The sequence below is a fragment of the Oncorhynchus kisutch genome, linkage group LG7 (assembly GCF_002021735.2).
Source record: "Oncorhynchus kisutch isolate 150728-3 linkage group LG7, Okis_V2, whole genome shotgun sequence".
NCBI lineage: Eukaryota > Metazoa > Chordata > Actinopteri > Salmoniformes > Salmonidae > Oncorhynchus > Oncorhynchus kisutch.
Genome location: NC_034180.2, coordinates 46804444 through 46827968, shown reverse-complemented (window position 1 = coordinate 46827968; position 23525 = coordinate 46804444). Strand labels below are relative to the sequence as shown.

General features: G+C 44.8%; 1 pseudogene; it reads left to right on the top strand.

Moving 5' to 3' along the window:
• LOC109878071 (parkin coregulated gene protein homolog) overlaps window positions 1-23149 on the top strand; it is a 226394-nt pseudogene extending 203245 nt beyond the window's left edge.
• The last annotated feature ends 376 nt before the right edge of the window (window positions 23150-23525 follow it).

Here is a 23525-nt window from a genome sequence, read left to right as displayed (position 1 = left end):
AAGGAAGCGATTCCCAAACCTTCCATAACACAGCTATCACCTACAGAGCAATGCACTTGGAGAAGAGTCCCCTAAGCAAGCTGGTCCTGGGGCTCTGTTCACAAACACAAATAGACCCCACAGAGCCCCAGGACAGCAACACAATTAGAACCAACCAAATCATGAGAAAACAAAAAGATAATTACTTGACACATTGGAAAGAATTTACAAAAACACTGAGTAAAAAAAGTAAAGTAAAACGCTATTTGGCCCTAAACGGAGAGTAAACAGTGGCAAAATGAGAACAAACACAAACACCATTGTAAATACAACCCATATTTATGCTTATTTCTTTTCCCTTTTGTAATTGAACTATTTGCACATCGTTAGCAGAGGCTCCAGGCTGCAGTAAGAGGCTCTGGGGATGTATTTGTATTTGAATTTATTATGGATCCCCATTAGCTGCTGCCAAGGCAGTAGCCACTCTTCCTGGGGTCCGGCAAAATGAAGGCAGTTATATATATTTTTTAAATATTTCAATACATTCATTACAGAATTCACAACATACTAAGTGTGTGCCCACGGGCCCCTGCTCTACTACCACATGTCTACAACTCAAAATCCATGTGTACGTGTGTGTATAGTGTGTATGTTATCATGTGTGTGTATAGTGCATATGTTATCATGTGTGTGTATAGTGTGTATGTTATCATGTGTGTGTATAGTGCATATGTTATCATGTGTGTGTATAGTGTGTATGTTATCATGTGTGTGTATAGTGTGTATGTTATCATGTGTGTGTATAGTGTGTGTGTTATCATGTGTGTGTATAGTGTGTATGTTATCATGTGTGTGTGTATAGTGTGTATGTTATCATGTGTGTGTATAGTGTGTATGTTATCATGTGTGTGTATAGTGTGTATGTTATCATGTGTGTGTATAGTGTGTATGTTATCATGTGTGTGTATAGTGTGTATATGTGTGTATAGTGTGTATGTTATCATGTGTGTGTATAGTGTGTATGTTATCATGTGTGTGTATAGTGTGTATGTTATCATGTGTGTGTATAGTGTGTATGTTATCATGTGTGTGTATAGTGTGTATGTTATCATGTGTGTGTATAGTGTGTATGTTATCATGTGTGTATAGTGTGTATGTTATCATGTGTGAATATATATGACCAGTTGAGGCTACAATAAGGCCTCGTCTACAGTTTCCCTCGGCAGATGAAAGAGCTGGACGGTTTACAGTCGGCGACATTGAGCACTGAGGGACTATTTGACACCCACAGCAGGAGTAGACCAGGATTTGAACTGAAATAGTTACCGGTACTCATTTTGGGTGAGGGTACCGTTTATGTTGCCTAGTTAAATAAAGGTTACATTAATTTTTTATTTTTAAATTAAAATGTTTAGGTGCATGAACTCCTCAATATTTTTTCACTAATATTCTATAGGAGGTGCAGGAACTCAAGCAGAAGAAAATTTGAGGTGTCCGATATTCAATTTCAGTGAGCTCTTGCCCAAGTCAAGTACGGTTCTCACTCAGCAGCCCCATCGCGGCACACAGCAGCAGCTCGGTAAAAACTGGAGGGGTTCTGGTTCTGACTGAGCGGGTGACATTTCCTATGTCAGCAGCATTTTATTCTCACAGTTTTTTTTCTTCATTTTTTCTTCTCTTTTGCTCTCTCTCTCTCTCTCTCTCTCTGTCTCTCTCTCTCTCTCTCTCTCTCTCTTTTGCTCTCTCTCTCTTTTGCTCTCTCTCTCTCTCTTTTGCTCTCTCTCTCTCTCTCTCTCTCAATTCAATTAAATCCAATTCAATTCAAGGGGCTTTATTGGCATGGGAAACATGTGTTAATTAACATTGCCAAAGCAAGTGAGGTAGATAATATACAAAAGTGAAATAAACCATTTTAAAAAACAGTAAACATTACACATATAGAAGTTCAAAACAATAAAGAAATTACAAATGTCATATTATATATATATATATATATATATATATACACAGTGTTGTACAAATGGTTAAAGTACACAAGGGAAAATAAATAAACATAAATATGGGTTGTATTTACAATGGTGTTTGTTCTTCACTGGTTGCCCTTTTCTTGTGGCAACAGGTCACAATGTATTCTCTCCCTCTTTCTCTCTCTCTGCATTTACCATATCCATATCGTTCTCTCTCTCTCTCTCTGCATTTACCATATCCATATCGTTCTCTCTCTCTCTGCATTTACCATATCCATACCATTCTCTCTCTCTCTGCATTTACCATATCCATACCATTCTCTCTCTCTCTGCATTTACCATATCCATACCATTCTCTCCCTCTGCATTTACCATATCCATACCATTCTCTCTCTCTGCATTTACCATATCCATACCATTCTCTCTCTCTCTGCATTTACCATATCCATACCATTCTCTCTCTCTCTGCATTTACCATATCCATACCATTCTCTCCCTCTCTCTCTGCATTTACCATATCCATACCATTCTCTCTCTCTGCATTTACCATATCCATACAGTTCTCTCTCTCTCTGCATTTACCATATCCATACCATTCTCTCCCTCTCTGCATTTACCATATCCATACCATTCTCTCCCTCTCTCTCTGCATTTACCATAGCCATACCATTCTCTCCCTCTCTCTGCATTTACCATATCCATACCATTCTTTCTCTCTCTGCATTTACCATATCCATACCATTATCTCTCTCTCTCTGCATTTACCATATCCATACCATTCTCTCTCTCTCTGCATTTACCATATCCATACCGTTCACTCTCTCTCTCTCTGCATTTACCATAGCCATACCATTCTCTCCCTCTCTCTGCATTTACCATATCCATACCGTTCTCTCTCTCTCTCTGCATTTACCATAGCCATACCATTCTCTCCCTCTCTCTGCACTTACCATATCCATACCATTCTCTCTCTGCATTTACCATATCCATACCATTCTCTCTCTCTCTCTGCATTTACCATATCCATACCGTTCTCTTTCTCTCTCTCTGCAGTTACCAAATCCATTCCATTCTCTCTCTCTCTCTGCATTTACCATATCCATACCGTTCTCTCTCTCTCTGCATTTACCATATCTATACCGTTCTCTCTCTCTCTGCATTTACCATATCCATACCGTTCTCTCTCTCTCTCTCTCTCTGCATTTACCATATCCATACCATTCTTTCTCTCTCTGCATTTACCATATCCATACCATTCTTTCTCTCTCTCTGCATTTACCATATCCATACCATTCTCTCTCTCTCTCTCTCTCTCTCTCTCTCTCTCTGTCTCTCTGCATTTACCATATCCATACCGTTCTCGCTCTCTCTGCATTTACCATATCCATACCATTCTCTCTCTCTCTCTCTATCTCTGCATTTACCATATCCATACCATTCTCTTTCTCTCTCTCTGCATTTACCATATCCATACCATTCTCTTTCTCTCTCTCTGCATTTACCATATCCATACCATTCTTTCTCTCTCTCTGCATTTACCATATCCATACCATTCTCTCTCTCTCTCTCTCTCTCTCTCTGTCTCTCTGCATTTACCATATCCATACCGTTCTCGCTCTCTCTGCATTTACCATATCCATACCATTCTCTCTCTCTCTCTCTCTCTGCATTTACCATATCCATACCATTCTCTCTCTCTCTCTGCATTTACCATATCCATACCATTCTCTTTCTCTCTCTCTGCATTTACCATATCCATACCATTCTCTTTCTCTCTCTCTGCATTTACCATATCCATACCATTCTCTCTCTGTAACGGCGTTCTTCGTTTGTTGAAAGAGAGTCGGACCGAAATGCAGCGTGGTGGTTACTCATGTCTTTAATGAATGAAAAGTGACGATACATGAAATAACTATACAAAATACGAAAACAACAAACGGAACGTGAAACTTATTACAGCCTATCTGGTGAACACTACACAGAGACAGGAACAATCACCCACGAAAGACAAAGCGAACTCAGGCTACCTAAATACGGTTCCCAATCAGAGGCAACGAGAAGCACCTGACTGCTGATTGAGAACCGCCTCAGGCAGCCAAGCCTATACAACACCCCTAATCGATCCCAATACTACAAACCCCAATACGAAATACAACACACAAACCCATGTCACACCCTGGCCTGAACAAATAATTAAAGAAAACACAAAATACTAAGACCAAGGCGTGACAGAACCCCCCCCCCCCCAAGGTGCGGACTCCCGGACGCACCTCAAAACCATAGGGAGGGTCCGGGTGGGCGTCTGTCCATGGTGGCGGCTCCGGCTCGGGACGTGGACCCCACTCCATAAATGTCATAGTTCCTCCCCTTCGCGTCCTGGGATAATCCACCCTCGCCGCCGACCATGGCCTAATAGTCCTCACCCAGAACCCCACAGAACTGAGGAGCAGCTCGTGACTGAGGGGCATCTCGGGACTGAGGGACAACTCGGGACTGAGGGACAGCTCGGGACTGAGGGGCAGCTCGGGACTGAGGGGCAGCTCGGGACTGAGGGGCAGCCCGGAACTGAGGGGCAGCTCGGGACTGAGGGAGCTCGGGACTGAGGGGCAGCTCGGGACTGAGGGGCAGCCCGGAACTGAGGGGAAGCCCAGTACTGAGAGGAAGCCCAGTACTGAGAGGAAGCCCAGTACTGAGATGAAGCTCAGGTAGGTAGTAGGCTCCGGTAGATCCTGGCTGGCTGGCGGATCTGGAAGATTCAGGTTGACTAGCAGATCTGGAAGATTCTGGTTGACAGGCTGATCTGGAAGAATCTGGTTGACTGGCAGATCTAGAAGAGCATGGCTGACTGGCGGATCTAGCTGCTCTATGCAGACTGACAGCTCTGACTGCTCCATGCAGGCTGACAGCTCCTTGCAGACTGGCAGCTCTGGCTGCTTCATGCAGACTGACAGCTCTGACTGCTCCATGCAGGCTGACAGCACCCTGCAGACTGGCAGCTCCTTGCAGACTGGCAGCTCCTTGCAGACTGACAGCTCCTTGCAGACTGACAGCTCCCTGCAGACTGACAGCTCCCTGCAGACTGACATCTCTGACTGCTCCATGCAGGCTGACAGCTCCTTGCAGACTGACAGCTCCTTGCAGACTGGCAGCTCCTTGCAGACTGACAGCTCCGACTGCTCCATGCAGGCTGACAGCTCCTTGCAGACTGACAGCTCCTTGAAGACTGGCAGCTCCTTGCAGACTGGCAGCTCCTTGCAGACTGGCAGCCCCTTGCAGACTGACAGCTCTGGCTGCTTCATGCAGACTGACAGCTCTGACTGCTCCATGCAGACTGGCAGCTCCTTGCAGACTGACAGCTCCTTGCAGACTGGCGCTCCTTGCAGACTGATAGCTCTGACTGTTTCATGCAGACTGACAGCTCTGACTGCTCCATGCAGGCTGACAGCACCCTGCAGACTGGCAGCTCTTTGCAGACTGGCAGCTCCCTGCAGACTGGCAGCTCCTTGCAGACTGGCAGCACCCTGCAGACTGGCAGCTCAGGCTGTTTCAAACAGGCAGGAGGCTGCAGCAGCGCAGGAGAGGAGGAAGGCTCTGGCTGCGCTAAACAGGCGGGAGACTCCGACAGCGCAGGAGGGAAGGAAGGCTCTGGCTGTGCTGAACAGGCGGGAGACTCCGACAGCGCAGGAGGGAAGGAAGGCTCTGGCTGTGCTGAACAGGCGGGAGACTCCGACAGCGCAGGAGAGGCGAGGCGCACTGTAGGCCTGATGCGTGGTGCGGGCACTGGTGATACTGGAGCGAGGACACGCACAGGAAGCCTGGTGCGGGGAGCTGCTACCGGAGGACTGGTGTGTGGAGGTGGCACAGGATGTGCAAGGGTAGGGATGTGCACAGGAGGCCTGGTGCGTGAGGCTGGCACCAACTTCACCAGCCGACTAACACGCACCTCAGGACGAGTATGGAGCGCTAACTCAGGTGCCATCAAATCCCCGACACGATCCGTCGGACGAATATGATATCTATAGCACCAAGCTAGCAACTCCCTCATTACTCTCCACTCCACTTTCCCCATTAACTCCTTCACAGTCTCATCTTCGCTCACCTCTAACACCGGCTCTGGTTCTGGTCTCCTCCTAGGCTCCTCACGATAAACAAGGAGAGTTGGCTCAGGTCCATCTCCTGACTCAGCCACTCTACCTCTGAGCCCCCCCCGAAATACATTTTTTGAGGTGACTCTCGGGTTTCGCTCTGCGCCGCCGTGTCTGTTTCTCCAACTCCATTCGCCTATAGCCTTCTTCGCACTGCTTTAGCGAATCCCATGCGGGCTCCTGCACTCTCTCTGGGTCGGCCGCCCACCTGTCGATTTCTTCCCACGTCGTATACTCCATGCCATTGCTGTCCATAACGTCCTCCTTTCGCTTTTCCTGCGGTCGCTGCCTGTAACCACGCCGCTCGGTCCGTATGTGGTGGGTGATTCTGTAACGGCGTTCTTCGTTTGTTGAAAGAGAGTCGGACCGAAATGCAGCGTGGTGGTTACTCATGTCTTTAATGAATGAAAAGTGACGAGACATGAAATAACTATACAAAATACGAAAACAACAAACGGAACGTGAAACTTATTACAGCCTATCTGGTGAACACTACACAGAGACAGGAACAATCACCCACAAAGACAAAGCGAACTCAGGCTACCTAAATACGGTTCCCAATCAGAGGCAACGAGAAGCACCTGACTGCTGATTGAGAACCGCCTCAGGCAGCCAAGCCTATACAACACCCCTAATCAGCCGCGATCCCAAATACTACAAACCCCAATACGAAACACAACACACAAACCCATGTCACACCCTGGCCTGAACAAATAATTAAAGAAAACACAAAATACTAAGACCAAGGCGTGACACTCTCTCTCTGCATTTACCATATCCATACCGTTCTCTCTCTCTGCATTTACCATATCCATACCGTTCTCTCTCTCTGCATTTACCATATCCATACCATTCTCTCTCTCTGCATTTACCATATCCATACCGTTCTCTCTCTCTGCATTTACCATATCCATACCGTTCTCTCTCTCTCTGCATTTACCATATCCATACCGTTCTCTCTCTCTGCATTTACCATATCCATACCATTCTCTCTCTCTCCCTCTGCATTTACCATATCCATACCATTATCTCTCTCTCTGCATTTACCATATCCATACCATTCTCACTCTCTCTCTCTCTCTCTCTGCATTTACCATATCCATACCATTCTCTCTCTCTCTGCATTTACCATATCCATACCGTTCTCTCTCTCTGCATTTACCATATCCATACCGTTCTCTCTCTCTGCATTTACCATATCCATACCATTCTCTCTCTCTCTCTCTCTCTCTGCATTTACCATATCCATACCATTCTCTCTCTCTCTCTGCATTTACCATATCCATACCATTCTCTCTCTCTGCATTTACCATATCCATACCATTCTCTCTCTCTGCATTTACCATATCCATACCATTCTCTCTCTCTGCATTTACCATATCCATACCGTTCTCTCTCTCTGCATTTACCATATCCATACCATTCTCTCTCTCTGCATTTACCATATCCATACCGTTCTCTCTCTCTGCATTTACCATATCCATACCGTTCTCTCTCTCTCTGCATTTACCATATCCATACCGTTCTCTCTCTCTCTGCATTTACCATATCCATACCGTTCTCTCTCTCTCTCTCTGCATTTACCATATCCATACCGTTCTCTCTCTCTGCATTTACCATATCCATACCGTTCTCTCTCTCTGCATTTACCATATCCATACCGTTCTCTCTCTCTGCATTTACCATATCCATACCGTTCTCTCTCTCTCTGCATTTACCATCACCATACCGTTCTCTCTCTCTGCATTTACCATATCCATACCGTTCTCTCTCTCTGCATTTACCATATCCATACCATTCTCTCTCTCTCTCTCTCTGCATTTACCATATCCATACCATTCTCTCTCTCTCTCTGCATTTACCATATCCATACCATTCTTTCTCTCTCTCTCTGCATTTACCATATCCATACCATTCTCTCTCTCTACCTCTGCATTTACCATATCCATACCATTCTCTTTCTCTCCCTCTGCATTTACCATATCCATACCATTCTCTTTCTCTCCCTCTGCATTTACCATATCCATACCATTCTCTCTCTCACTCTGCATTTACCATATCCATACCATTCTCTTTCTCTCACTCTGCATTTACCATATCCATACCATTCTCTTTCTCTCACTCTGCATTTACCATATCCATACCATTCTCTCTCTCTCTATTTACCATATCCATACCGTTCTCTCGTTACTCCTGAATGTCTCTTGTAGGAAGCCATTAGGACATTAGGGCTGCATCACAAATGCCATCCTTTTCCCTGTATAGTACACTACTTTTGACCAGGGCCCATACGCCAACCTAGGAAGGGATTGGACTTGGGAGGAAAGCCTGTAGCCTCTCTACTATCAGTAGACCCTAATGGAAACAATCATAGGGATATTAACAGCCTTGAAAACAGATACATCAGGGAAGATGAGCTCTTCATCCGTCAATGTTAGTTCACCGCCGTGACAAATGAGGCAATGTTGCTTTTGGTCATGACACTTGGCTGAAGCCCAATTGGAGAAGAAATGAACACGTGGTGATATGCTGTTGGAGAAAATCCCCACGGCGATAATATACCAACAGTTGCTCATAAACATCTTCCTTATGTTGACCTCTTCAGTCACCTCTAGCCTAGTTGCCAAATCTGTAGTCATGCAGAGGAGTTGGATAAATCACAAACAGATCTGGCAATGTATACTTTATGTCCATAGCGTAGATGCATGTCTTGTGTTTTAAGCCTAGGCTATTTGATTTATTTTCTGAAGCCACTCTTGGTGTGTTGCTGGTAATGGTTAAATGACTTCACCCTTCCTGTGTGTGTGTGTGTGTGTGTGTGTGTGTGTGTGTGTGTGTGTGTGTGTGTGTGTGTGTGTGTGTGTGTGTGTGTGTGTGTGTGTGTGTGTGTGTGTGTGTGTGTGTGTGTGTGTGTGTGTGTGTGGCCACTGGTGTGTGAAAGCCCCTCAGCCCTCCTATGAGGATGTCTGGGTGTGTTTGGCTGGAATGAGTGTGTACTGTTATTGATCGATCACACACAGTGGCTGAGGTGGAGAAGCAACACAGCGGGATTGGGCCTCACACCAGGGTGTGAGTTCCTGTGATAGGGAAAGGAAAGGAGAGAGAGAGAGAGAGAGACACAGCTGTGTCATCAGTCTCTTAGCAAACCACAATGAGGGAATGGTATTCAGCAGCATCAATGGGATGGCCAAATATTTGTTGTTTTAGGAATGTCACAAAGCAAACCTCTCTCTCTCCCTCCCTCCCTCCTTTCTCTCTCTCTCTTTCTCTCTCTCTCAATTCAATTCAAAGGGTGTTATTGGCATGGGAAACATGTTTACGTTGCCAAAGCAAGTGAAATACTGAAGTATGGGGACAATGACACATTTGGTTTTGTTTTGGCTCTGTCTGGCTCTGTCTGGCATACAAGGCCATCATGGCTCTGTCTGGCATACAGAGCAAACCAGATGGGATGGCGTATCTCTGCAGAATGCTGTGGTAGCCATGATGGCCTTGAATTCTAAATGAATCACAGACAGTGTCACCATCACACCTCCTCCATGCTTCACGGTGTGAACCACACATGCAGAGATCATATGTTCACCTACTCTGTGTCTCACAAAGACAGCGGTTTGAAACAAAAATCTCAAATTTGGACTCATCAGACCAAAATACAGATTTCCACTGGTCTAATGTCCATTGCTCGTGTTTCTTTGCCCAAGCAAGTCTATTATTATTGGTCCTTTAGTAGTGGTTTCTTCGCAGCAATTCGACCATGAAGGCCTGATTCCCATCGTCTCCTCTGAACAGTTGATGTTGAGATGTGTCTGTTACTTGAACTCTGTGAAGCATTTATTTGGGCTGCAATTTCTGAGGCTGTAATGAACTCTAATGAACTTGTTCTCTGCAGCAGTGGTATCTCTGGGTCTTCCTTTCCTGTGGCGGTCCTCATGAGAGCCAGTTCATCATAGCGCTTGATGCTTTTTGAGGCTGTATTTATTGAAGTTTTCCTGATCGACTGACCTTCATGTCTTTAAGTAATGATGGACTGTCATTTCTCTTTGTTTATTTGAGCTGTTCTTGCCGTAATATGGACTTGGTATTTTACCAAATAGGGCTATCTTCTGTATACCACACCTACCTTGTCACAACACAACTGATTGGCTCAAACGCATTAAGAAGGAAAGAAATTCCACAAATGAACTTTTAACAAGCTACACCTGTTAATTGAAATGCATTCCAGGTGACTACCTCACGAAGCTGGTTGAGAACATGGTAAGAGTGTGCAATGCAGTCATCTAGGCAAAGTTTGGCTACTTTGAAGAATCTCAAATATAAAATATATTTTGATTTGTTTAACACTTTGTTATTTCATAGTTTTGATGTTTTCTACATTGTAGAAAATAGTAAAAAGAAAAACCCTTGAATTAGTAGGTGTGTCACCTTCAAAGTAGTGGATTCAGCTATTTCAGCCACACCTGTTGCTGACAGGTGTATAAAATCGAGCACACACCCATGCAATCTCCATAGACAAACACTGGCAGTAGAATGGCCTTACTGAGGAGCTCAGTGGCTTTCAATGTGGCACCGTCATAGGATGCCACCTTTCCAACAATTTAGTTTGTCACATTTCTGCCCTGCTAGAACTTCACCCGTCAACTGTGAGTGCTGTTATTGTGAAGTGGAAACGAATAGGAGCAACAGTGGCTTAGTCATGAAGTGGTAGGCCACACAAGCTCATAGAACGGGACCGCTGAGTGCTGAAATGCATAGCGCGTAAAAATCATCAGTCCTTGCAACACTCACTATCGAGTTCCAAACTGCCTCTGGAAGCAAGGTCAGCACAAGAACTGTTCGTGGCGAGCTTCATAAAATGGGTTTCCATGGCTGAGCAGGCGCACACAAGCCTAAGATCGGGCCCCTTAGTTCCAGTGAAGGGAAATCTTAACGCTACAGCACACAATGTGACAACAGTTTTGGGAAGGCCCTTTCCTGTTTCTGCATGTCAATGCCCCCATGCACAAAGTGAGGTCCATATAGAAATGGTTTGTTGAGATTGGTGTGGAAAAACTTGACTGGCTTGCACAGAGCCCTGACCTCAACCTCAACGAACACCCTTGGGATGAATTAGAACGCAGACTGCGAGCCAGGCCAAATCGCACAACATCAGTGCCCAACCTAACTAATGCTCTTGTGGCTGAATGGAAGCAAGTCCCTGCAGCAATGTTCCAACATCCAGTGGAAAGCCTTCCCAGAAAAGTTGAGGCTGTTATAGCGGCAAAGGGGGGAGCAACTCAGATATTGGATGAGCTTGATACTTTTGGTGATGTAGTGTATTTTCTCGGAGTGTGTTGAGTGAGTGCATATGGTTGTAGGAGAAGATGTACTGTAAATTGTTAATAACGCGGACCAACGCTGGTCGTCTTATCCTGTTTGTAATTTGCACTGTGTTCTTGCTCTGATCACTGTCAGAAATGTCTTTACACACAAACAACCACAAACACACATTTACTTCCTTTCCCACTCTGATGGCCTTTGGGAGCAGATTTAACTACAGTGCTTCACTCCCACTTCTGTAATCCAGTTTTGGATCCTATTAAGGTTTTATGGTCCTCCGGCCCAGCTTGAGCTCTTAGAATGATTTTATAAAGATGGAAAGAGGGGACAGGCTGTTAGCCTAGGTACCAGACACACACATGCATAGAGATTATGGAGGGATATTTTGGATCTATACTCTGCCTTTACATCTTCTGTTTGCCTGTAGTATAGCCCTGTCCAGTACTATTGGCCGTCAGTCAGTTGCAAAAGCATCTTCGGACTTTGACAAGAGCCATTTCCTCCCTAGAAATGTTATTCCATCTTTGGAAAGCTGAATGGTTGGACTCAGAATGGCAGCCATTTTGTTCCATCATCTTTAGAAAGCTGAAAGAGGACAAACCTCTTATACAATTATACAATGAATTTCAGGTTCATGTGCATAATGTCGGCATTAATTTGAAGGTATTTTCATCCATATTGGGTGGACTGTTTAGAAATTACAACACTTTTTATGCATAGACCCACCATTTTAGGGGACCAAAGGCATTGGGACAAATTCACTTATGTGTATTAAAGTAGTCAAAAGTTCCATATTTTGTCTCGTATTCATACCACACAATGACTACATCAAGCTTGTGACTCTGCAATCATGTTTTGGCTGTGTTTCATGTTATTTTGTGCCCAATAGAAATGAATGGTAAATAACAGTGTCATTTTGGAGTCACTTTTATTGTAACTCTGAATATAATATGTGTTTAAACACTTCTACATTAATGTGGATCCTACCATGATTTTGGATAATCCTAAATTAATCGTGAATAATGATGAGTGAGAAAGTTACAGATGCACAAATACCATACCCCCACCATAATGGATTTAATGGTTCTCTGTGGGATGTTTAACGTTTCGGATCTTTTTTATAACCCAACCCTGATCTGTACTTCTCCACAACTTTGTCCCTGACCTGTTTGGAGCGCTCCTTGATCTTCATGGTGCCTCTTGCTTGGTGGTGCCTCTTGCTTGGTGGTGCCTCTTGCTTGGTGGTGCCTCTTGCTTGGTGGTGCCTCTTCCTTGGTGGTGCCTCTTGCTTGGTGGTGCCTCTTGCTTGGTGGTGCCTCTTGCTTGGTGGTGCCTCTTGCTTGGTGGTGCCTCTTGCTTGGTGGTGCCTCTTGCTTGGTGGTGCCCCTTGCTTGGTGGTGCCTCTTGCTTGGTGGTGCCTCTTGCTTGGTGGTGCCTCTTGCTTGGTGGTGCCTCTTGCTTGGTGGTGCCTCTTGCTTGGTGGTGCCCCTTGCTTAGTGGTGTTGCAGACTCTGGGGCCTTTCAGAACAGGTGTATATATACTGAGATCATGTGACAGATCATGTGACACCTAGATTGTACACAGGTGGACTTTATTTAACTAATTATGTGACTTCTGAAGGTAATTGGTTGCACCAGATCTTATTTAGGGGCTTCATAGCAAAGGGGGTGAATACATATACAAAGGGGGTGAATACATATACAAAGGGGGTGAATACATATACAAAGGGGGTGAATACATATACAAAGGGGGTGAATACATATACAAAGGGGGTGAATACATATACAAAGGGGGTGAATACATATACAAAGGGGGTGAATACATATACAAAGGGGGTGAATACATAAACAAAGGGGGTGAATACATATACAAAGGGGGTGAATACATATACAAAGGGGGTGAATACATATACACGTACCACTTTTCTGGTTTTATTTTATTACTAAGTTATTATTAAGTTGTTTTTTATATTTCACTTCACCAATTTGGACTTTTTTTGTGTATGTCCATTACATGAAATAAAAATAAAAATCCATTTAAATTACAGGTTGTAATACAACAAAATAGGAAAAAAGCCCAGGGGGATGAATACTTTTGCAAGGCACTGTATATAGGTTATTTAAAAAGTGTTAGGCTATACTGTAATCGCCCTTTGATAACATCCTAAACTTGTACTGTAGGCAACCTTACAGTATGTGGTGTCCAAAATGTCTCAAATCGTGTAAAAAGAGGAGGAGCCCAAACCTTCAGAGAAACAGAGGAAGCAGACTCCTAGAACCCCGCCAGTCTAGGCAGCTCTGAGTGTGCGAGACAGTTATTGCTTAACAGGCTCCTTTTTATGTGACTAGCCCCTTTTGTGTTTTAATGAGCAGCTAGCAGAGAGGGTGAGAAAAGAAAGAGGAAGGTTGGAGGAGGAGGGAGAAAGAAAGAAAACAGGTGAGAGACAGTGAAATAAGACTTTTCAGAGCTTCTCTTCAGTCCTAATTGGGCTTGTGAGTGAGGGGCGCGAGGGGTCCCCCTTGAAGTGGGAGGAATAACAGGCAGGTAGGATTCCTCTCTCTCTCTCTCTCTCTCTCTCTCTCTCTCTCACACACACACACTCTTCTCAGGTGGAGTGCCTATCTCTTTCAGTCTCTAATGTGAGGTCAATGTGTTCCCACAATATCTCTATTTGCATGTCCCGCATTACAAATCACTCCTCACTACAGAAAATACTGAAACGTTCTCTTCTGCCAAGACAGAGAGTGATGTCTGCACACTGTTTGTGTGTATGCATGTGTGTGTGCATGCGTGCATGTGTAATTACATGCCCTTGCATGTGTAATTACATGCCCTTGCATGTGTGCATCTTGTGTGTGTTTTAAAGAACAAGTATCTAAATGTATTTTTTTGCTAATTCTAGTTATGTAAATCATTAATTTCACCTCAGGACATTCTACATAATTTGCCTACAACCATAGCAAGTTCTCAGTGTCTGTTTCTCTGTGAGTGTCGTGGAGTTCAATCTGTGTTATAGAGCCAGAGAGAGTACAGAGATAGTTCATCAGGATAAGCTCTCTCTTGTGAAAGACACCACCACTCCGTGGATATAACACCAGACCTCTTCATTATACAACCCCACAGATGAGCAACCCCAAGCGGAAAGTCAACCTCCCAGCACAGAGTATTACTCCCTCATTGAAATTAAGGATACATTCACCCAGCTTGAGGTAAGATTGGTGGACCTGGAACAGCAGGTGAACACACTCCAGTCAGCACAAAAAATTGTCCAGCTCAACGACACCCCCTCAACCAGACCCGGAGAGCTGGAGTTGGAGAGAGACATATCTGCACTCTGGACTGAGGTGAGACAACATCAACAGGAGAAAGACCAGGAGCAGGAGAAGAACAGAGCACTAGAGGATTAGAGTGCTGGAGGAGAGGGTGAGGGGGGGTGGAATGTGACAGAGAACAACCCATTAGAGAGCTAGCCACCCCTGCAGAGAAGCCAGCAGAACAGTCCACCTCAGCCACTGACCAAAGTCTCGACATCACAGCAGAACAGTCCACCCCAGACCCTGACCATAGCCTCGACACCACAGCAGGACAGACAAACAAAGAACCACAAGCCCAGGGGATCCCACCCCCTCTGAGCCCCCCCTGTCAGCCACCCTGATAGCCCTCCTGACAACCCTCCCACACCCACTGAGGACATACACAAGTCAGAGTGTACTCCTTATGGACTCAAATGGGAAATACATACCAGAAAATATTTTTTGCCCCCAACCACACAGTGTCTAAACTCTGGTGTCCAAACACCCAGCGCGCCCTAGACCTTCTGTCTGAGGACCAACTAGGCTCACCCAGTCACATGATAATACACATATGCACAAATTACCTGAGAACACAGCAGGAAAGGGTGGCCACGGCACTCAAGGGAGTGATTGAAAAAGCTTCCTCTACTTTCCCCAACACACAAGTGGTGATCTCCACCCAGCTACCACGAAAAGACTTCCACCCAGCTACCATGAAAAGACTTTCACCCTGCTACCATGAAAAGACTTTCACCCTGCTACCACGAAAAGACTTCCACCCTGCTACCACGAAAATACTTCCACCCAGCTACCATGAAAAGACTTCCACCCAGCTACTATGAAAAGACTTCCACCCTGCTACCACGAAAAGACTTCCACCCAGCTACCATGAAAAGACTTCCACCCAGCTACCATGAAAAGACTTTCACCCTGCTACCATGAAAAGACTTTCACCCTGCTACCACGAAAAGACTTCCACCCAGCTACCATGAAAAGACTTCCACCCAGCTACCATGAAAAGACTTCCACCCTGCTACCACACAGCAGGTAAACCAAGTATTTCCTGTGACTGTGCCTCAAAACCAAAGGTTTACCTGGCCCACCACTCTACCCTGGACTAGAACAGCCTCTATGACCAGGTCCACCTCTACAAGGCAGCAGTGCCCACCACTCCACCCTGGACTTGAACAGCCTTTATGACCAGGTCCAACTCTACAAGGCAGCAGTGCCCACCACTCCACCCTGGACTTGAAAAGCCTTTATGACCAGGTCCACCTCTACAAGGCAGCAGTGCCCACCACTCTACCCTGGACTTGAACAGCCTTTATGACCAGGTCCACCCTGGACTAGAACAGCCTCTATGACCAGGTCCACCCCCCAGACCTACACATACAGGACCCACGCCGAGAGGACCTACATCCAGACCAAAGCACCACCAGCCACATCCACACCCCCAACCCAACCAGTGAACACCCCTACAAGTCAACCATGGCCACACCCCATTTAGGCCCCCTCAGATCAGCTCTATGTCCCTCCTGCCCACCCCATGCCCCCCACTCCCGCAGAGAGGGCCTCAACATGGAAGTCACACATACGCCCAGGCCGTGTGCAGGCAAATAGGCCCAACCCCCACTCTTACAATAGCCCAAGCCAATGGCAGGTACCAGATGCTCAGCGTGCTCTGCTCACACTTACTGGTCTGAGGCCAAACCACATGACTAACAACATTGGACACTTTATGGAACACAAAGCCTTCACTATATCGTCCTGGAATATCCAAGGCCTGAGGTCATCTGCCTTTGGCCTAAAGAGCAGGAACCTGGACTTCACCAAATAAATCGGAAATACAGACATTGTCATCCTACAAGAAACATGGTAGAGAGGAGATGGACCCACTGGTCGCCCTCTAAGTTAGAGAAAGCTGGTAGTCCCATCCACCAAACTACCAGGTGAGAAACAGGGAAGGAACTATCTCAGGGGGTATGCTAATTTGATATAGAGTAGACCTAACTCTTATTAAATGAATCAAAACAGGAACATTTTACATTAGGCAAGAAATTCAAAAGGAAATTATCTCAACAGAGAAAAATGTCCTCCTGTGTGTTACCTATATCCCCCCAATAGAATCCCCATACTTTAATGAAGACAGCTTCTCCATCCTGAAGGGGTAAATCAATCATTTCCAGGCCCAGGGACATGTACTAGTTTTTTGCAACCTAAATGCCAGATCTGGACAAGAACCTGACACCCTCAGCACACAGGGGGACAAACACCTGCCTGGAGGTGACAGCATTCCCTCCCCCATATGCCCCCCTAGGCACAATTACGACAACATAGTCAGATGCTGGGTATGTACATAGTCAATGGTAGGATTCGTGGGACTCCTATGGTAGGTACACTTATAGCTCATCTCTAGACAGTAGTAATGTAGACTACTTTATCACTGCCCTCAACCCAGAGTTTTTCAGAGTATTCACACTCAGACCACTGACAACACCTATCAGACCACAGCAAAATCACAGTCTACCTGAACAGAGCAATACTCAATCATGAGGCATCAAAGCTAAAGGAACTGAATAATATTACAAAATGCTATAGATGGAAGGATGGAAACCTACCAAAAAACAATTAGGCAACAACAAATTCAATCCCTTTTAGACAACTTCCTGGAATAAAGTTCCACTGTAATAGTGAAGGTGTAAACTTGGCAGTAGAAAGCCTAAACAGTATATTTGACCTCTCAGCTTCCCTATCAAATCAAAAAAAAAATCATGGTTTGATGAAGAATGCAAAAACCTTAGAAATGAATTGAGTAACCCATCCAACCAAAAACATAGAGACCCGGAAAATCTGAGCTTATGCCTACAATATGGTGCATCACTAAAACAATACAGAAATACACTACGGAAAAAGAAGGAACAGCATGTCAGAAATCAGCTCAATGTAATTGAAGAATCCATAGACTCTAACCACTTCTGGGAAAATTGGAAAACACTAAACAAACAACAGCACAAAGAGTTATCTATCCAAAACCAAGATGTATAGGTAAACCCCTTCTCAAATCTTTTTGGTCCTTTAACAAAGAACAAACAGCAAAAACATTTACATGATCAAATACAAATCTTAGAATCAACTATTTGTCACCTCCTGACCTTAGTTCCTTTTATATGTCTCTATTTTAGTTTGGTCAGGGTGTGAGTTGGGGTGGGCATTCTGTGTGTTGTTCTATGATTTTGTGTTTCTATGTTTAGGCCTGGTATGGTTCCCAATCAGAGGCAGCTGTTAATCGTTGTCTCTGATTGAGAACCATACTTAGGCAGCCTGTTTTCCCACTATGGGTTGTGGGTAGTTGTTTCCTGTTTTGTCACCTAATAGGACTGTTTTGTTTTTGCCGTGTTTGCGGCTTGTTACTTTTGTGTTCAGTTTAATAAATATAACATGAACACTTACCACGCTGCGCATTGGTCCGATCCTTCATACTCCTCGTCAGAAGAGGAGGAAAACCGTTACACTATTAAAGACTACCAGAACCCACTGGATTCTCCAATTACATTGAATTAACTACAGGACAAAATGCATACCCTCCAACCCAAAAAGGCCTGTGTTGTTGATGGTATCCTCAAAGAAATTACAAAATATACAGACCACAAATTCCAACTGGCTATACTTAAACTGTTTAACATCATCCTTGGCTCTGGCATCTTCCCCAATATGTGGAACCAAGGACTGATTACCCAAATCCACAAAAGTTGAGACAAATTTGACCCCAATAATTACCGTGGGAAATTAGTCAACAGCAACCTTGGGAAAATCCTCCACATTATCATTAACAGCAGACAATGTATTGAGAAAATGACAAATTGGCTTTTTACCAAATTACAGTACGACAGACCACGTATTCACCCTGCACACCCTAATTGATTGACAAACAAACCAAAACAAAGGCAAAGTCTTCTCATGCTTTGTTGATTTCAATAAAGCTTTAGACTCAATTTGGCATGAGGGTCTGCTATACAAATTGATGGAAAGGGGTGTTGGGGGGAAAAACATACGACATTATAAAATCCATGTACACAAACAACAAGTGTGTGGTTAAATGGGCAAAAATAAACTCACATTTCTTTCCACAGGGCCATGGGGTGAGACAAGGATGCAGCTTAACTCCAACCTCTTCAACATATATATATCAATGAATTGGTGAGGGAACTAGAACAGTCTGCAGCACCCGGCCTCACCCTACTAGAATCTGAAGTCAAATGTCTACTGTTTGATGATGATCTGGTGCTTTTGTCCCTGACCAAGGAGGAACTAACGTAGCACCTAGATCTTCTGCACAGATTCTGTCAGACCTGGGCCCTGACAGTGAATCCAAGTAAGACACAAATAATGGTGTTCGAAAAAAGGTCCAGTCGCCAGGACCACAAACACAAATTCCATCTAGGCACCGTTGCCCTACAGCACACAAAAACCTATACAGACCTCAGCGTAACATCAGCAACACAGGTAACTTCCACAAAGCTGTGAACGATCTGAGAGACAAGGCAAGAAGGGAACTTCTATGCCATCAAAAGGAACATCAAATTCAACATATCAATTAGGATCAGGCTAAAAATAGTCCGTTATAGAACCCATTGCCCTTTATGGTTGTGAGGTCTGGGGTCCGCTCACCAACCAATAATTCACAAAAAGGGACAAACACCAAATTGAGACTGCATGCAGAATTCTGAAAGAATATCCTCCATGTACAACGTAAGACACCAAATAATGCAGGCAGAGCAGAATTAGGTCGATAACCACTAATTTTCCAAATCCAGAGAGCCATTAAATTCTACAACCACCTAAAAGGATGCAGTTCCCGAATCTTCCCTAACAAAGCCATCACCTACAGAGAGATGAACCTGGAGAAGAGTCCCCTAAGCAAGCTGGTCCTGGGGCTCTGTTCATAAACACAGACCCCACAGAGCCCCAGGACAGCAACACAATTAGACCCAACCAAATCATGAGAAAACAAAAAGATAATTACTTGACAAATTAAAAACTGAGCAAACCAGAATGCTGTTTGACCCTAAACAGAGAGTACACAGTGGCAGAATACCTGACCACTGTGACTGACCCAAACCTAGACTTGGCTCTCAAAAGAAGACAGGATATATGCACACTGCCCACAAAATGAGGTGGAAACTGAGCTGCACTTCCTAACCTCCTGCCAAATGTATGACCATATTAGAGACACATATTTCCCTCAGATTACACAGATACACAAAGAATTAGAAAACAAACACAATTTTAATAAACTCCCATATCTACTGGGTGAAATTAAAAAGCAGCAAGATTTGTGACCTGTTGCCACAAGAAAAGGTCAACCAGTGAAGAACAAAGAACATTTTTATATACAACCCATATTTATGTTTATTTATTTTCTCTTTTGTACTTTAACTATTTGCACATATTTTGACATGTGTAATGTCTTTATTCTTTTGGAACTTTTGAGAGTGTAGTGTTTATTGATCATTTTTATTGTTTATTTCTGGTGGAATAATTTAGCATGGCCTGGTGGAATGATTTAGCATGGCCTGGTGGAATGATTTAGCTTGGCCCGGTGGAAGGATTTAGCATGGCCTGGTGGAATGATTTACCGTGGTCTGGTGGAATGATTTAGCATGGCCCGGTGGAATGATTTAGCATGGCCTGGTGGAATGATTTAGCATGGCCCGGTGGAATGATTTAGCATGGCCTGGTGGAATGATTTAGCATGGAATGGTGGAATGATTTAGCATGGCCTGGTGGAATGATTAGCATGGCCCGGTGCAATGATTTAGCATGGCCTGGTGGAATGATTTAGCATGGCCCGGTGGAATGATTTAGCGTGGCCTGGTGGAATGATTTAGCATGATCTGGTGGAAGGATTTAGCATGGCCTGGTGGAATGATTTAGCGTGGCCTGGTTGAATTATTTAGCGTGGCCTGGTGGAATGATTTAGCATGGCCTGGTAGAATGATTTAGCATGGCCCGGTGGAATGATTTAGCATGGCCCGGTGGAATGATTTAGCATGGCCAGGTGGAATGATTAGCATGGCCCGGTGGAATGAGTTAGCATGATCTGGTGGAATGATTTAGCGTGGCCTGGTGGAATGATTTAGCATGGCCCGGTGGAATGATTTAGCGTGGCCTGGTGGAATGATTTAGCATGGCCTGGTAGAATGATTTAGCATGGCCCGGTGGAATGATTTAGCATGGCCTGGTGGAATGATTTAGCGTGGCCTGGTGTAATGATTTAGCATGGCCCGGTGGAATGATTTAGCGTGGCCTGGTGGAATGATTTATTGTGGCCTGGTAGAATTATTTTGCATGGCCTGGTGGAATGATTTGGCCTGGTGGAATGATTTAGCATGGCCCGGTGGAATGATTTAACATGGCCTGGTGGAAGGATTTAGCATGGCCTGGTGGAATGATTTAGCGTGGCCTGGTTGAATTATTTAGCGTGGCCTGGTGGAATGATTTAGCATGGCCTGGTAGAATGATTTAGCATGGCCCGGTGGAATGATTTAGCATGGCCCGGTGGAATGATTTAGCATGGCCAGGTGGAATGATTAGCATGGCCCGGTGGAATGAGTTAGCATGATCTGGTGGAATGATTTAGCGTGGCCTGGTGGAATGATTTAGCATGGCCCGGTGGAATGATTTAGCGTGGCCTGGTGGAATGATTTAGCATGGCCTGGTAGAATGATTTAGCATGGCCCGGTGGAATGATTTAGCATGGCCTGGTGGAATGATTTAGCGTGGCCTGGTGTAATGATTTTGCATGGCCCGGTGGAATGATTTAGCGTGGCCTGGTGGAATGATTTATTGTGGCCTGGTAGAATTATTTTGCATGGCCTGGTGGAATGATTTGGCCTGGTGGAATGATTTAGCATGGCCCGGTGGAATGATTTAACATGGCCTGGTGGAATGAATTAGCATGGCCTGATGGAATGATTTAGCATGGCCTGGTGGAATGATTTAGCATGGCCCGGTGGAATGATTTAACATGGCCTGGTGGAATGATTTAGCATGGCCTGATGGAATGATTTAACATGGCCTGGTGGAATGATTTAGCATGGCCCGGTGGAATGATTTAGCATGTCCCGGTGGAATGTATTTCTGTATCACTGTCACTCAGAGACAGTCCTGCTACTGTGAGAACAATTGTACATTTTCAACACCCCCTTCCCCTCAGCCTTAACACCCAGGAGAGGAGAGGAGTGGCTACCTAGCTAGGATTACTAGTTTGTGTACTGCAATTCAGCTTCTAGCTGTGTACATGAAATAAACTAAACTAAATCTCCCTGTCTGGTCCACAGTCAACTTGGGGGACGGCCTTGACTACAGCCAGCAGAAGAGGGAGAACATCAGAGAGCTGATCTAGGAGACCCTGGAGGTGTGTGAGCGCTGCGAGGGAGAGGACGCTTTCATCAACATTAAATACTTGGTGCCAACCTACGAGACCTGCATGCACAACTGAATGGATGGACACAGTTGCAACCAGTCAACATCATTAACTCACTCTCAAGCCTTCAACCAGCCAACATCATTAACTCACTCTCAACCCTTCAACCAGCCAACATCATTAACTCACTCTCAACCCTTCAACCACCCAACATCATTAACTCACTCTCAACCCTTCAACCACCCAACATCATTAACTCACTCTCAACCCTTCAACCACCAAACATCATTAAATCACCCTTCAACCCTCAACCACCCAACAACGTTAACTCGCCCTTCAACCCTCAACCAGCCAACATCATTAACTCACTCTCAACCTTCAACCGCCAAACATCATTAACTCACTCTCAACCCTTCAACCACCCAACATCGTTAACTCACTCTCACCCTTTAACGACCCAACATCGTTAACTCACTCTCAACCCTTCAACCACCCAACATCGTTAACTCACTCTCAACCCTTCAACGACCCAACATCGTTAACTCACTCTCAACCCTTCAACCACCCAACATCGTTAACTCACTCTAAACCCTTCAACCACCCAACATCATTAACTCACTCTCAACCCTTCAACCAGCCAAGATCATTAACTCACTCTCAACCCTTCAACCACCCAACACCATTAACTCACTCTCAACCCTTCAACCACCAAACATCATTAAATCACCCTTCAACCCTCAACCACCCAACATCGTTAACTCGCCCTTCAACCCTCAACCAGCCAACATCATTAACTCACTCTCAATCCTTCAACTACCCAACATCATTAACTCACTCTCAACCCTTCAACCACCAAACATCATTAAATCACCCTTCAACCCTCAACCACCCAACATCGTTAACTCGCCCTTCAACCCTCAACCAGCCAACATCATTAACTCACTCTCAACCCTTCAACCACCCAACATCATTAACTCACTCTCAACCCTTCAACCACCAAACATCATTAAATCACCCTTCAACCCTCAACCACCCAACATCATTAACACACCCTCAACCCCTTTAACCACCCAACATCATTAACTTACCCTCAACCCTTCAACCACCCAACATCATTAACTCACTCTCAACCCTTCAACCACCAAACATCATTAACTCACTCTCAACCCTTCAACCACCAAACATCATTAAATCACCCTTCAACCCTCAACCACCCAACATCATTAACGCACCCTCAAACCTTCAACCACCCAACATCATTAACTCACCCTCAACCACCCAACATCATTAACGCACCCTCAACCAGCCAACATCGTTAACTCACCCTCAACCACCCAACACCATGAACTTACCCTCAACCTTTCAACCACCCAACATCATTAAATCACCCTTCAACCC